This window comes from Melopsittacus undulatus, chromosome 2 (genome assembly GCF_012275295.1).
Source record: "Melopsittacus undulatus isolate bMelUnd1 chromosome 2, bMelUnd1.mat.Z, whole genome shotgun sequence".
Lineage (NCBI taxonomy): Eukaryota > Metazoa > Chordata > Aves > Psittaciformes > Psittaculidae > Melopsittacus > Melopsittacus undulatus.
In genome coordinates, this window is record NC_047528.1 from 77,603,930 (window position 1) to 77,616,932 (window position 13,003).

Below are 13,003 nucleotides of genomic sequence, written 5' to 3' on the forward strand. Positions count from 1 at the left end.
GCACGGGAGGGAGGGCCGCGCTCCTCACGGCCCTGCCTCACTGCCTGCGACTGCCTCCCGCACCTCCACCAGCCCGCAGCGGAGGCACCACCCATGGCTCCTGCAGTCTCTCCTCCAGCCAGCGACAACCACAGCTGCCACCTGCACCCCGACAAGGACCCCTAGGCCCCACCATAGCCACCGCCCCACTCCCGTTGCTCGGCAGCTACGAGCCAACCGAGCCTGCTGAGAGGGCGAGCGGTACTTAAACTAGGGGCGGTGCCAGGGAGGGAGGAGGAGGGGAAGGATTATGACTAGCGCCTATTGGTTTATAGGGAGAAGGGGGCATAGCCTTGGCCCCTCGAGCTCTCCTACTATTGGTGAAAGGAAGTGCCAGTGCGGGCTTGGAGGCGGGGCCGGGTGGCTAGTGGTGTCGGTTGAGCGCTGCACTAGGGAGGGATTGCGGCGGGCGGGGGAGTGGAGCGAGGGGGTGGCGGCGAGCAGGCGAGTGAGCGATCGGGCACCGCCGGGTATAACGAGAGCAGCGGCAGCGCCGGAGCGGAGGTAGGGGATCTGCGCCGGGCGAGCAACGGGAGTTCGCCCCCTGCCCTCCGCCGCCCTCACCTGTCACCTCCCGGGTTCCTGCTGCTGTGGCGAGGCAGCGTCGCGCCTTGCCCCCTTCTTTCAGCTCCATGCCTCCACCCCCACCGCACCGGCCAGCCGCGCACCGCGCAGCACCGCACCTCCGTTGGGCGGCCGCGGCCCGCTCGTTTCCTCCCCCCCACCTCCTCATCCTGTCGTTAGCCGTTTCTTGTCCCTGCCGCGGGGCCGGTGGGTGTCTCCGCCGGCGGGCAGAGCCGCTCCGTGCCGCGCCCCGCAGCCCAGGTGCGCCCGTCCCGCAGGGGGTGAGGCAGCAATGTCCGCCCGCAGCTCCGCCTCGGGACTGGGCAGAGCCCGCGGGAGCGGCTGCGTCTCGGTCCCCCTGGGCCGGGATTCACTGAGGTCCCCCCGGGAGGTGGGGAGGGAGGCGGCCGCCTGTGGGATTCCGCCCGTATGCCCTGTCGTGCGCTGGCTCTCCGCTCTTCCTCCCTGATGCCCTTCTCCCTCTGGCTGGAAGGGCTCATGGCTTCGTCTACAAAGATACTGCTTAGATTATAATGATTTGGGGGAGGGAATGTTTTTCTGGATTATTTGCGTGTGGTGTTTTATTTAATCGGCTGCGCTATTGCTGTGCTTGTGCATTTTCTGTGCCAGTTACGAGAAAATACACTAGTTGTTATCAGGTAGGTAGGTGGTGATGGAGAGCATCAGAGGGGACAACACCCAGGAGAGAGAAGGCAGTTCCTCAATTGGAGCCGCTAGGAAAGAAAAGGAATGCCGGGATTCCCAATGCTGGGCTATTCCTTGATTCTGCTCTCGGGTTTCATCTTTCGTATTGGTCGGTGAGCAGGGAAAACTCGGTTGCCATTCCTGGACTAGAGCACAGAGCACATGAAAAGGAAAATGATTTTTCTTTAAGGAAGGCTTAGCTGTGTGTTTGCAGCAATGCCTCTTCCTGGACTGGAGGAGCAAGAAGCTCTTTTTCTATTCCATTCTCTATAGTGTGTGTGAGGGCTCTGCGTGCTGTTGCTATTGCTGAACTACTCCAGCCTCTCTCTCGGAGATCCTCCTTCTGTCTGCATCGTGTACTGCCTACCATTGCTGCGGCAGGTAACTGTCTGAAACAGCAACAGTGTGAAACTGCCATAGTGAAATTAGTAATGATCATGCAAATTCCTGTGTCCTGTGCCTTGGGTGAGGGAAGCTATTACCTGACTCCGACTCGATAGACTTGTTAAGGTGGTAATACATTAGTTGCAGTCATATCTGGAAGAGTTCTTATTTATTGCAAATACTTCCTTATTTAGCAAAGCTTCGGAGCGTCTCAAATAGGCTGCAAGAGAATATAAGACAGAGGAGTGCTAGGAAAACCCATTGGCATACTGATAGATGCAGGTCATGAATGGCCTTCAGGTTCTGCAGTATTGCAGGAGAGGAGTTTTAAATTGTCCTGTTAGTTTCTTTTGTTGTCATTACGCCTCTCATTTTTTTTTTTTTCAGAAAGGTGTTGTGCACCGCCAGCTTCCAGTGTCATGAATGATCAGGTTGTATACTGCCAGCTGATAATGGTTTCTTGGCTAGGACAACCCACAATTCCTACTTCATTTTACTATCTATGAGAACACTATTTTTTTTTTTCCTGGATTGAAGTGTAAGGATATAAAATCTAATATCTCAAATAGTCTGTTGCATTTACCAAAAGCAACATAATCTTTTTAGATTTTTCTTGTCGCTGTGTGTGCTGACTTAATAGCAAAAGAGATCTGCAGTTGAGAAAAAAAAGCAAGCTTTTTATAGGATATACCTGCCTGTGTTAGAAACATGAATCACCAATAGTTGGATTGAATAATAGAAGTATTGGCTTTTTCTATCATACAGATTTAAAAACTACCTCTAGTTGTGTGGGTGTTTGAGATTTCTCTCATTTTTGCTCATTTGGCAATAGGAAGGAAAATCTTCCTCCTTTGTACTTTTGGCACAATGTTCTGCAAGGAGAGAGCTCTGCCTAAAGAAGCTTCCGCATTGAATTGCTCTCAGGAGTATGGTCTTGCTTGTCAGTATTTAACTAAAACTGCAATATATAAGAATTTAAATAAAAATTGTATCGAGCGCTTCGTTGCTTTGTTTTTTAGGGTTAGATTTTTCTGCCATGCAGAAAACCAGGATGATATATTACTGTGGGGTCAAAGACCATAGCTGATAAGAAATGGGAGAAATCTAAAGCTGTAACAACTGAGTGCTGCAAGGAGCAAGTGCTATACCATATTTTGGAACTAGATCTTTTGGATTTATTTCAGCAAGCACTTAGACCTGCAGGTGAAAGTAATCATCATTCAAAACCACACATGTAAAAAACCCTTGCATTGTGCCTGATTTTTAACTTTAATTGAATGATGAAATTTTTTAATCAATCTGATTTATAACCCATTGTTTTACACCAGAGATATTTTTCTTTTTTTTTTTTTTTTAATGTAGGAGATCTAAACTTCATGGAAGCAGAAACTAGAAATTTGTTTTGATTCCTTTTGTCCGACTTTAAAATGAGTGTTGTAACAAACCTGTTAGTGTTGCAGCTGGTCTGCTCTGGCTTAGCTTTCAGAACTTGAACTATTGAAACAACTTGCAGATCCATTTAAATGTTTTCATAGATTCTTTCTGTTTAATAGTGATGAGGAAAAAATACTTTGAGATTAAAATACTGAAATGTTTACTGTAGCTCTATAGTTCTAATAAAACTCTTGACAGTATCAGTTTCATAAGCCTTTTTTACTAGTGAAATAACTACAGGAAAATGTAAAAAGTTGTGTGGTCAGTGTAGAGAGAACATTTTTGTAAAGAAGATTGGGCTAGTTTGTTGGAAGTTATTATTACTGGAGTACTGCTACAGTTAATACCATGTTCCAGTATTTAAAGGATCAAGACAAGGCAAAGACGAGGAGTAACGGGCACAAGTTACTCCTGTTTGGACATGAGAGGGAAATTTTTTGCAGTGAGAACAACCAGCCACTGAAATAATCTCCCCAAGGAAGTGGTGGATTCCCTGAAGTTAGACACTTAATATTTGCCTGGACAGGATGCTAGGAGATCTACTCCAGGCCGTGTTTTATCCATAAAAGTTGGACCAAATGATTCTTGAGCATACGCTATGATTCTGTGAACTATAGTGCCAATGTAGTTTGACCCTAGTAGGGGCTGTTTCTGTTGTATGTAGGAGGGCCATGTGAGCAGGAGGAGAGCTTGGATTGCAAGTACAAGGTAGAATAAGAGAATAATTTCTGCATACAAAAAACCACCCTCTCTCTATAATGAAAAGCCAGTTTAGTACTGTTATAAAAATAGCTATTTATAATATTGACTATATATGGATGCTCTTGAAAACTGTTCACATATAAGCATTAGCTTTCTCTTAAACACGTAACACTCACCAGTACAAATCTGGAAAGAAAAAAACTAACTAGCGGTTTTACTAAATATTATTTAGGCTCTGGATAAAATATGAGTTCTTATCTAGGAAAATTTTCTTGAGCTTACATGCTTACTCTGAGCAGAGCATAAACAGTGTCATGAAACAGTAATGGGAGGGAGCAACCCCAAAAATATTTTGACGTGGAGGATAAATGAAGTCATTGTGAACTGTGTGCTGCTCATGGAAAAAGGACAAAAATGGATTCTATTTGTCATAAGGTCTATTTGAGATTTTAAAAGAATTTTAGCACTATTCATGAGCTAGACCTGCCAACTCTAGATTTTTGTCTTGACTTTTACATCAGAACATCAAGGCATGAGAATGATCAGTGACTTGCTATCACTAAAGAATGTATGTTATTAGTGAGGAATAGAGTTTATTTCCTGGTTCTGTATTCTGTGTTTTAACTATAATGCTTTAGTATCTAAATGGAGATTTGTTTGTGAAGGTAATACCAGCTTTCTGCATCAAAAGAAGTAAAAATGTATTTCATAATATAAATTGAGCATTAAAACAATACATAAGTAAACTGAGGAAATTACTGTTACAACATTGGGTCTCTTGATGAGTCTGTGCACTTTCATAATAAATATGGATGAAGGAAAAATGTTAAACTTCTGAATGTTCGCAACACTAATGTATTCAGCTTTTGAGAATAAGGGGTTTTATTTAGAATGTGCTAATATATTTCTTTGTCACTGTATTAAATAAGATATTTTTGCATACCAGAAATAATTGTGCTAAATATCTTGAAAACGCATTGAAAGAACAAAATAAATTTAAAAGGATCTGCATGTCTTAAACTCTGTTGCTATAGAAATATTGCACACACATATATACATACACACATAAACGCATGCACACACTTTTTTCCTTACTTCTTGGAGGAAACCAAGAGAATTTCATAGGAATAGGCTAGCCTTCAGAGAACTTCCAAGCCTATTCCTTTCAGGCAAAATAACTTCTGGAAAATAATGTATGGGCTCACAAGTTAAAGTCCTGTTCTGCTTCTCTGCCTGTATGGAGGTTGATACCTAAGTTACATTTAGTTGCTGTGGTGTCAACATAATCCATTGCTGTGTCTTAAAATGAGGAAAATATCTATGAAGTAAGCAGTTATTGTTAATATATATTATGACTTTCTATGTTACTTACCAGTGATACTGAAATGTTTAGGTCTCTAGAATCTTTACTGCAATTGAATTAATTTTTCTACAATTACTGCAGAAGAGATGCTGGTGTGCTCAAATTTGTATTCCTAATCCAGTGGTTAAACCTTCTAATGTTGGAATTATCTATAAATGTCTTGAAAATCAATCCTTTATTCTATTATTTTCATTGTTAGGACAACTTAATGTAACACTTCTTCTGGAAAAAGAAGATAATCTTGCTGTGGGTGGCATTCATGACAAATACATGCCTGGCAAGACTTCAAAAAAAGGTGGGGGAGGAAACCCCCAAACAAAAACCCCTTAAATTTCTTCTCTAGGAAAAAAAAAAAGGACAAAACCCAAAACCAACAAACCAAAATGTGAATCAGTTCTTAACTGAATGCTCGTTATGCCAGCCATAGAGAGCTCCATTGTTTCGGTGAATTGTGTCATTGTCTCTATTAACCTTTTCTTACAGATGATACAGAAATACAGATGTTGATTGTAACACACTGCTTCATTCAACTGAAGGAAAGTGAGGATGTGGCTGTAAGGTTCAATAGGTTCAAATATTTATTCAACTATTAAGTATACGAAAAATGATAATTCTTTGAGCTTGAATATGATATTTTTTTTTCCATAATTAGGTGTTGTTCATCATGCATTGTAGGAACTGTGCATTTCTTAGTGAATTCAGAGAAATGGTTAACACAATGATTTCTTTTTAGGGGAGAATTCTTATTTAGCTTGGTTCCTTAGAACTATGTTTTGGTTGATCTCATTATCTAGCAATTAATTGTGAAGCACTTGTGTTTGTGGGGAAACCCTTAGTTTTCAAGCTCAGAAGTTCTTGTGATCTTGGAATGGATTATTTAAAGTTTTTATTGAATTGATAATTAACTGAGGTAACTATTTGACATAGAATCATTCTGAGTTTTTCATTGCATTTGGTTTACTTTGAATGAGCTTAGTGCTTATGAAGTTACTCAGCTGTAACTCCCATTTACATGTGAAGTAAGTGAATAGCTACTTTAATGTACATCATTTCAGTGCTTTACAGACTCATCCTTTTCTGATTTTGAGAAGGCAGATCTCTGTTTGGCATGTATGTTATAGACTGTGTGACATTTTAACTTGTTAGGACAATCTGATTTCATGACCACAGGATAACTGCCATCTGGTAACTTTTTTAAGCTTTGTACTAGTAAGTGGGACTCTGTACATTTATCTTTAAAGCATAGAAAATTTTGAATTGAACTTGAGAACATAGTAAATTTTTGTTTATAAGCTTCCTACTTGTTGCTACATTTCCTAATCTTAAGAAGATAATTTTTTTTTTTAATTTTTATTTACTTATTTTTTTAATAATTCACATCTAACCAACTCACTGTGTTTGCCTACACATGCACCAGCACTATGCTTGGTGGTATGCACTGCTCTTTTTCATCTGGACAGCATTTCTAGATGATGGTGAAGAGGAAACTGTTCTGGTGGGGGTCCTGTAGTAGATAAAGCTTCAAGGATTTGGATATTACGCTCTGCTGGCTCTAACACCAAATTTCAGTATGCCTGGTAAGAGTAACTGGCATGCTGCAGCATATCAAGATAATTGCAGGTCATCAGAGCAGCTTTCCATGAATAAATATAATGCAGTTTGATTGTTATGCATTTTCAAGATGGTGTTGTTTTGTTTGTGGGTTGTTGGGTTTTGGTTTTTTGGGGGGTTTTATGGGTTTTTTGTTCTATTTTATTTTTAAGATTGTATTTTTGATTATTTGAAATAATAGTAGCAAAACCAAAGTGCGTGGAAGATGGGGATACGTCATAGCTCTTCATAAAGCTCTTCTTGTCGGAGCCATTACACTTGTTCTAAATTCCTATTTACCTGCTGTGTTCAGTAAAAACTTTACAGTAGCTGAAAACAAATTGCAGGAAGTTTCCTCTTCTGTTTTTTGTTTTGAACACTTGGCAGCATTTTGTTTATTCCCTGGCGTCACTTAACCCTCTCTACAAATATTTGTGCACATGTAATAAGTTAAACATATGTTTAACTTCAGTTGTATTGTTACGGAGGAGTGTATGCAGGATTGGGACCCATCTGACTTCAATTTTTATATAACCCCCTTCATAGGTGAAGAAATATTGAAACCATCAAAATATACAGCACTTCATGTAGTAGACGGAACTGATTTTAATCTCACATCTTAATTGCTATTTCAAATTTATGTTGTTCAAAATCATTGGTAGATGTACTGGCAGCTGTTAAGGGGTGATTTTTGTGTTGTTAGATTATGATTTTGGGAATGCAAAATAGGGGATGGGCATAGATTTATGACAATTTGGAGCAAGTTTGCTTTTTATGTTATGTACCATTTGAGATCAAAAAAAAAGTTTAATTTGCTTATGGGTGGGTTATTTAGAGAATGATTTGTCCAAAATTTACAGCTGTTTTAGTCAAAGAGTAGGCGACATAGCAGTGACAATAAATAATAATTTTCAGTTGTGAACCTTGGAACACTTAAAAAAATATGTATTTTTTTTATTGCAAGATGGGTGTTCACTGAAGTGAGTGAATTTATGAATGAATAAAGAATACCTTATTCCCAAGTTTTTGCTGCTGTTTTCAGTTGGATTGTTTAGGATATTTTGAAGCCATAATTAACATCAGGGATTAATGAGGGACTTCAGGGGGATGTCTAGTTAGACCTTCTGCTCAAAAGCAGTATTTCCTAAAATATGTTTATTCCTAAAATGTCACTAGGAAGAAGTTGTGCAAAATTGAACTGCCATTCTCTTTCCAGGACAGTTCACCCACTCACCCTCCCTTCCCCCACATATACTGTGTTCAACTCATTTTAGTGACACTGATATATTACTTTCTTTTGAGCACTTAAAAGGTAATTCCTGCTAAAAGGAAGCGAAGTTCTTTGGTGCAATCAGGTTTTGTGGTTTTTATTCATTTTGACTAGGATCTCCCCTTTTTTTAATTTGTTGCTAGTCTTAATCTGCCACATCAACAATGTTGCCATCTGGTTGTTAGCTTAACCTCTGCAAAAATGTTTCCACTTTTTTTGCCTTGCTTGTCAGGCTAGGAGGGAGTTGCAGTATCCCTGAATCCATCACTGCAGACATGCATGCATAGTATGCTGCCACCTACCTACATTTATAAGCTTTAAAAAAACCCCAAAGAAATCCCCCAAACCCTTCACCCTAACTAATCCTTGTATGAAAACACCTACAGTGAGTCTGTGTTCACTTCAGAAGTTTCATGATTTAAAAACTTGGGTCTACCTTATGGACCTCTTCACACTTTCCTGATCCATCTGTTCATCTAGCACAGCTTCTTCTCTATCCCTTCACACAATCTTAGGCTGTTGAAATGCAAGACGCCTTTGCAGATCCTTTAATTGGTAGTAGTCTTTATTTTATCTACATGTTTTTGTATTTCTTAGGGGGAAAAAAACCCCAAACCACCAAAAAACAAACAAACAAAAAAAAAACCAAACCAAAAACAGCCTCAAAACCCCACCCCAAAGTCCCGTGTTTTCAGTTCTCCTTTTTTTTTGTTTGCACTATTTTTAAAGGATATTTTAAATTACATGCCATTCTAATGTTTTTATGCAAGCATTCTTTTTCTCCTGAACTGTGAAATCTTGTTTGGGTACAGCTTGTGTTGAAAGGCAGTTATTTATGGAGTGCTTTAGCTGTATATCGTGATGTAGAGTCAGTTATGTGTTGATCCGGTAAGTCTATAGGCTAAAGCTACTACTTCATGCAGTATAGTGTCTTATAAAACAGAAAACCTTGAAGTGGGGAATGTCTAGTGTTTTGTGGAACAGGTGGGACTTCAAGGTTTTATTTTGGTTTGAGGGAAGGTTGCTTATGCAATTGTTCCATCTGTCCTTCCATCTGTCTATTAGCCTGTCCTCCCACCCTGCCGGGAACTTCTGAACCACTCTATTGGTCCCCCATCAACTTTGGCAGAGGGGCAGCTCTGTTGCAGACATCCAGGTCTCACAGAAATAGGCAGATGGTTAGAGAAAAAACTGGGTAAGAAAATCTGGGGACTCTGTTTTGTGTCTCTGTGGTCAGCCTGTCAACCTCTCATGGAATTTGCTGCCTTTTGCCAAACTAGGGTGCAATGTAAGGGTAGTACAGAAAGTAGGAGAGACATGAAGTTGATGTGATGGGTTATTGCATTGTGCATAATGAAGGGAATGTCATGGGGCAATAGTTTGTGGATATTATTCTAAGAGGGAAGTAAGGTTATTCTTATGGGTGGACATATGACCCAGAGTTACTGTGAGAGACCTGTTTGACAGTTATGCAGAAGTGCAATTTATGTTTTTAAAGAATTCCTTATCTTTAAAGGAACTGGGGGAAGAGCTGCTCAGTTTAAACCTGTCATAAAGAGCAAGGAAGAAGGAGAGAATTGTAGGTGGAATAGAAAACATGTCATCTGATGTACGTGGGTAAGAGGTTGTACATATCCTACAAAGTCAGTGACAGAAATATGAACTTGATGCAGGAAGAGCAGTGACAGCCAACCAGGAAGAACTTTAAACATAGAATCTCGTATATAGAACAGAAGGGGATCAGGGAGAAAAGAGGTGCTGTAGCACAGCAAACTGAATCGAAATCACTGACATATTTCTTGAAAAACTTGGAAAGCTGAAATGTTGTGTTCAGCTTAGGATTTCAAGAATTCTGCAATTTCCAACACAACAAATGGGTTGCTTGACTTTCTTGAAAAACTGTGCTACAGCTATGAATAAAACCAGATTTTGGTGTGAAGGTGACAGTGTGGGATGCTCGCAACAATAGTAAAAAACCCAGTATTTTCAGAAGGTGAACCTTGACTGCTTTTTCTGACCAAATAGCTATTGCTGTCATTAATTCCTTTTCAGTAAATTCAATGCACATTGACGTTTTAGTTGCCTCAAGCTCTGTGAGGGAACAGCATATTTGGAAAAAAACCAACAAACCAGTCATGGCCTTACTTCTGCTAACTGTGTTGTTTTTTCAGTTAATTCTGCTGACTCTGATACAACTCAAAAAAAAAAATCCATGTATATTTGTAATTAAAGTATTTGAAACTTAAGGCTGTTTTAACTATAAGTTTGGATACTAGGGGGTGTTTGTTTGTTTTTTCTTCTGGGGTAAATCAAATTTGTTTATACAAGTCACCATAAAATACAGTGACTAAAATTTTGTTGCAAATGATGGGTATGGATAAGGGGAGATGGGAAGATATTTGTGTTAAGGCCAAAGTCCTCTTGCCTTTGATCATACAAAGTACTGAGCATCCCTGGGAGGCTAGGAGGCCTATTCTGTATTTTTCCACACCAGTAAAATGGGTGACCTTTTGTTTGACTGTTCCAGTTATGTTCACTTAAAATAACATTTGAGCTATTGTTGGCTATTTCACTGAAAGTGGAATGGCAGATCAAGCTCGTTAGCTTGCTGCTTTTCAAAGAAATTAACAAAGAGGAAGTATGCTGTCCTTTTAAATAGGCTACATGAAGCTTCAATGCTAGTGAGAAAACATTGTTCAATCATAGAAAATACAAATGAAGAGTTTTATTCTGGTAAATTTACTTTCCAACTCCAGAGTCAATAGGTTGATTGGTTGGTTATTTTTTAAATTAGTTCTGACACTTTTTAAGTATCTTGGTTTTTAAAAGAATTTAATAGCAGTGGTTGTAACTTTCATGTTGTGACTGTCAAACTATTTTCTGAATTTTGCTCTATTTCTTATGGTTTAAAATAACTTCTTGCTCACTTCTTGCTCTTTATCATTAATTTTATTTTTGATCTCTTTACCATGTGAAGTACAGCAACGGTCCCAACTGAAGTGCTCAAGCTGCAACCTCCATGCGCCTTTACCATCCAACAGACAGACATGCCCCCAGGTCTGGGGATTGACTTGTAGTGTAAAAAGTACAAGGGTGATGGTGTAGGGCATGTGGTGCATGAAAATAAGAGTGTGGGGATTTTATACTGTCAAATCTCGAGTGTAGGAGCTGGGCTGTATGATGGCACCCCTATCCTAATTTGTGGTTATGGAAGTTGCTGTACAGGTAAACAAGTGCTTTCAGTTTCCTCCATCTGTTGTGAACATAACTACTCCTATCCTTAAAGCTGGCTTTGCATATAATGCTGAGAATGAAATAGTGGGAACTGGGTTGCAGTAGTGGAATAAAGATAGGGATGAAAGTGAGCATATTTTACAGACTTCTCATCTGATGTGGAGCTGTGATATTGGGACACCTATACACTGGGTCTTACAGAATACTGTGTGCCTTACTCTGGGCTATGGGACTGAGACGGGTCTGGTGCAAGGCTGTGATGAGAGGTTGCTCATGTGTATAGGACTCCTACTAGAATTGAGCCTTCCTGCTGGAGGTGAAACACTGTCTGGGCAAGATGTACTGCCCAAGTACAGCGTTATTCAGTGGATAGCAGTCCTTTTGCTCTGCTGATAATATCTGTGAGGTTATGTCAGGCTAAAGGTTTAAACTGGGGAGCTGTGTGTTCAGTTTAGTGTTCAAAGTGTGGGATTTGACAGCTCTGTATGTAGCATATATATTTGTGTAATGTTAATTTGTGGGCTTTTTTATCATTTCGTGTTCATTCCTATCTCTCAGGATGAAAATCCAGCTCACCTGGAAAGCTGAAATAATTGAATTTTATTTCAGGTGCAATGATAGGTGAAGATGAAAATGGACCTTTAAAATCAATTACATTTGCGAAATGGATGGTGTATTTTCTAACTTCCTTTTCCTTTTCTGATAGACTTTACCAATTTATTGAGAAACTGCAGGACAGATTAAAAGAAATTGCAGGCTTTCATATTCATTAGATAAGGCAGACTGTGGTGGTGAAGCTCCTCTGCTGGTAGAAACTGAATGTTCTGGGCCGTATCTGAAATTGCGATGTTGTTTTTACCTTTGTTGCTTGGCTCTGTTCAGGATATGCATTTGTTTTTTTATGTGCCACTAGTCATATGCTGTTTATACAAAAGGTAGAAAAGCAGTGAGTGTTTTCTTTGACACTTACTTGGTTAAAGAGTATAGTCATCAAGTAGCCCTTCTGCAAAATCATAAACATGATTTCCAGCCCTCTCTAATTATATGGTAATACTATAGGCTCTCCCTGTATTCTATTCCCTGCAGCGGAAGCATTAAATGAATTGGAGCTAGCGGATGTGAACAACAAAAGTTTTTATCTATTCTGCTTAATAAATCTGAAGGTAGAAGTTAATTGGAAGTGAGTTTGATGGTGGACATACTGAGAAGGCATTTTAGGTAGATTTTGCAGCTTTGTCTATGGCATGAGATGGGGTGTTCTAAGCAGACCTTGGAGCATCACTGCTCCTGTCTCTCTGTGTATAAGAAGTTGTCTGGAACTCGTTTTCTTCTTTTGAATTATAGGATTATAGAGATTTTAGAATTTTTGGCTCAGCAGTTAAGATTACTGAATAGGAACCAAACCAAAAAAGACTCTGTAAGTTGTAGACTACTTTTAAGGTAGGCTATTGAAGTGTGCTGAGCTCTTTTATTCAGTAATAACTGTCATTTTCCCCTAGAAGTTTCAGTAATATGTCCTTCACTGTTTTGTCCATTTGTATTAAAGAGATTAAAGGTTAGGATGATGCTTCAGGGTTTCTGCTTGTGATTGGTGTAGGGTTTAAGTTGGTTTGTATTTTTTTGTTCTCTGTTAAGATTTCATGGAATTTCGCAGGCTGTTTGTTCTTGTTGGGAAATATTGCTCAAATTATGAATGGCTAACTGCTTAGTGATGCCTT

At 39.7% G+C, this 13,003-nt stretch overlaps 1 protein-coding gene across 3 annotated transcripts in view; it reads left to right on the forward strand.

Annotated features, from left to right (window-relative positions):
• The first annotated feature begins 478 nt into the window (after positions 1-478).
• CDKL5 (cyclin dependent kinase like 5) overlaps positions 479-13,003 on the forward strand; it is a 127,459-nt gene continuing 114,934 nt past the window's right edge. For all 3 annotated transcript variants that reach the window (XM_031050965.2, XM_031050967.2, XM_031050966.2), the window contains exon 1: positions 479-543. The gene's annotated coding sequence lies outside the window, so the exon portion shown is untranslated. The remainder of the gene's footprint in view (positions 544-13,003) is intronic.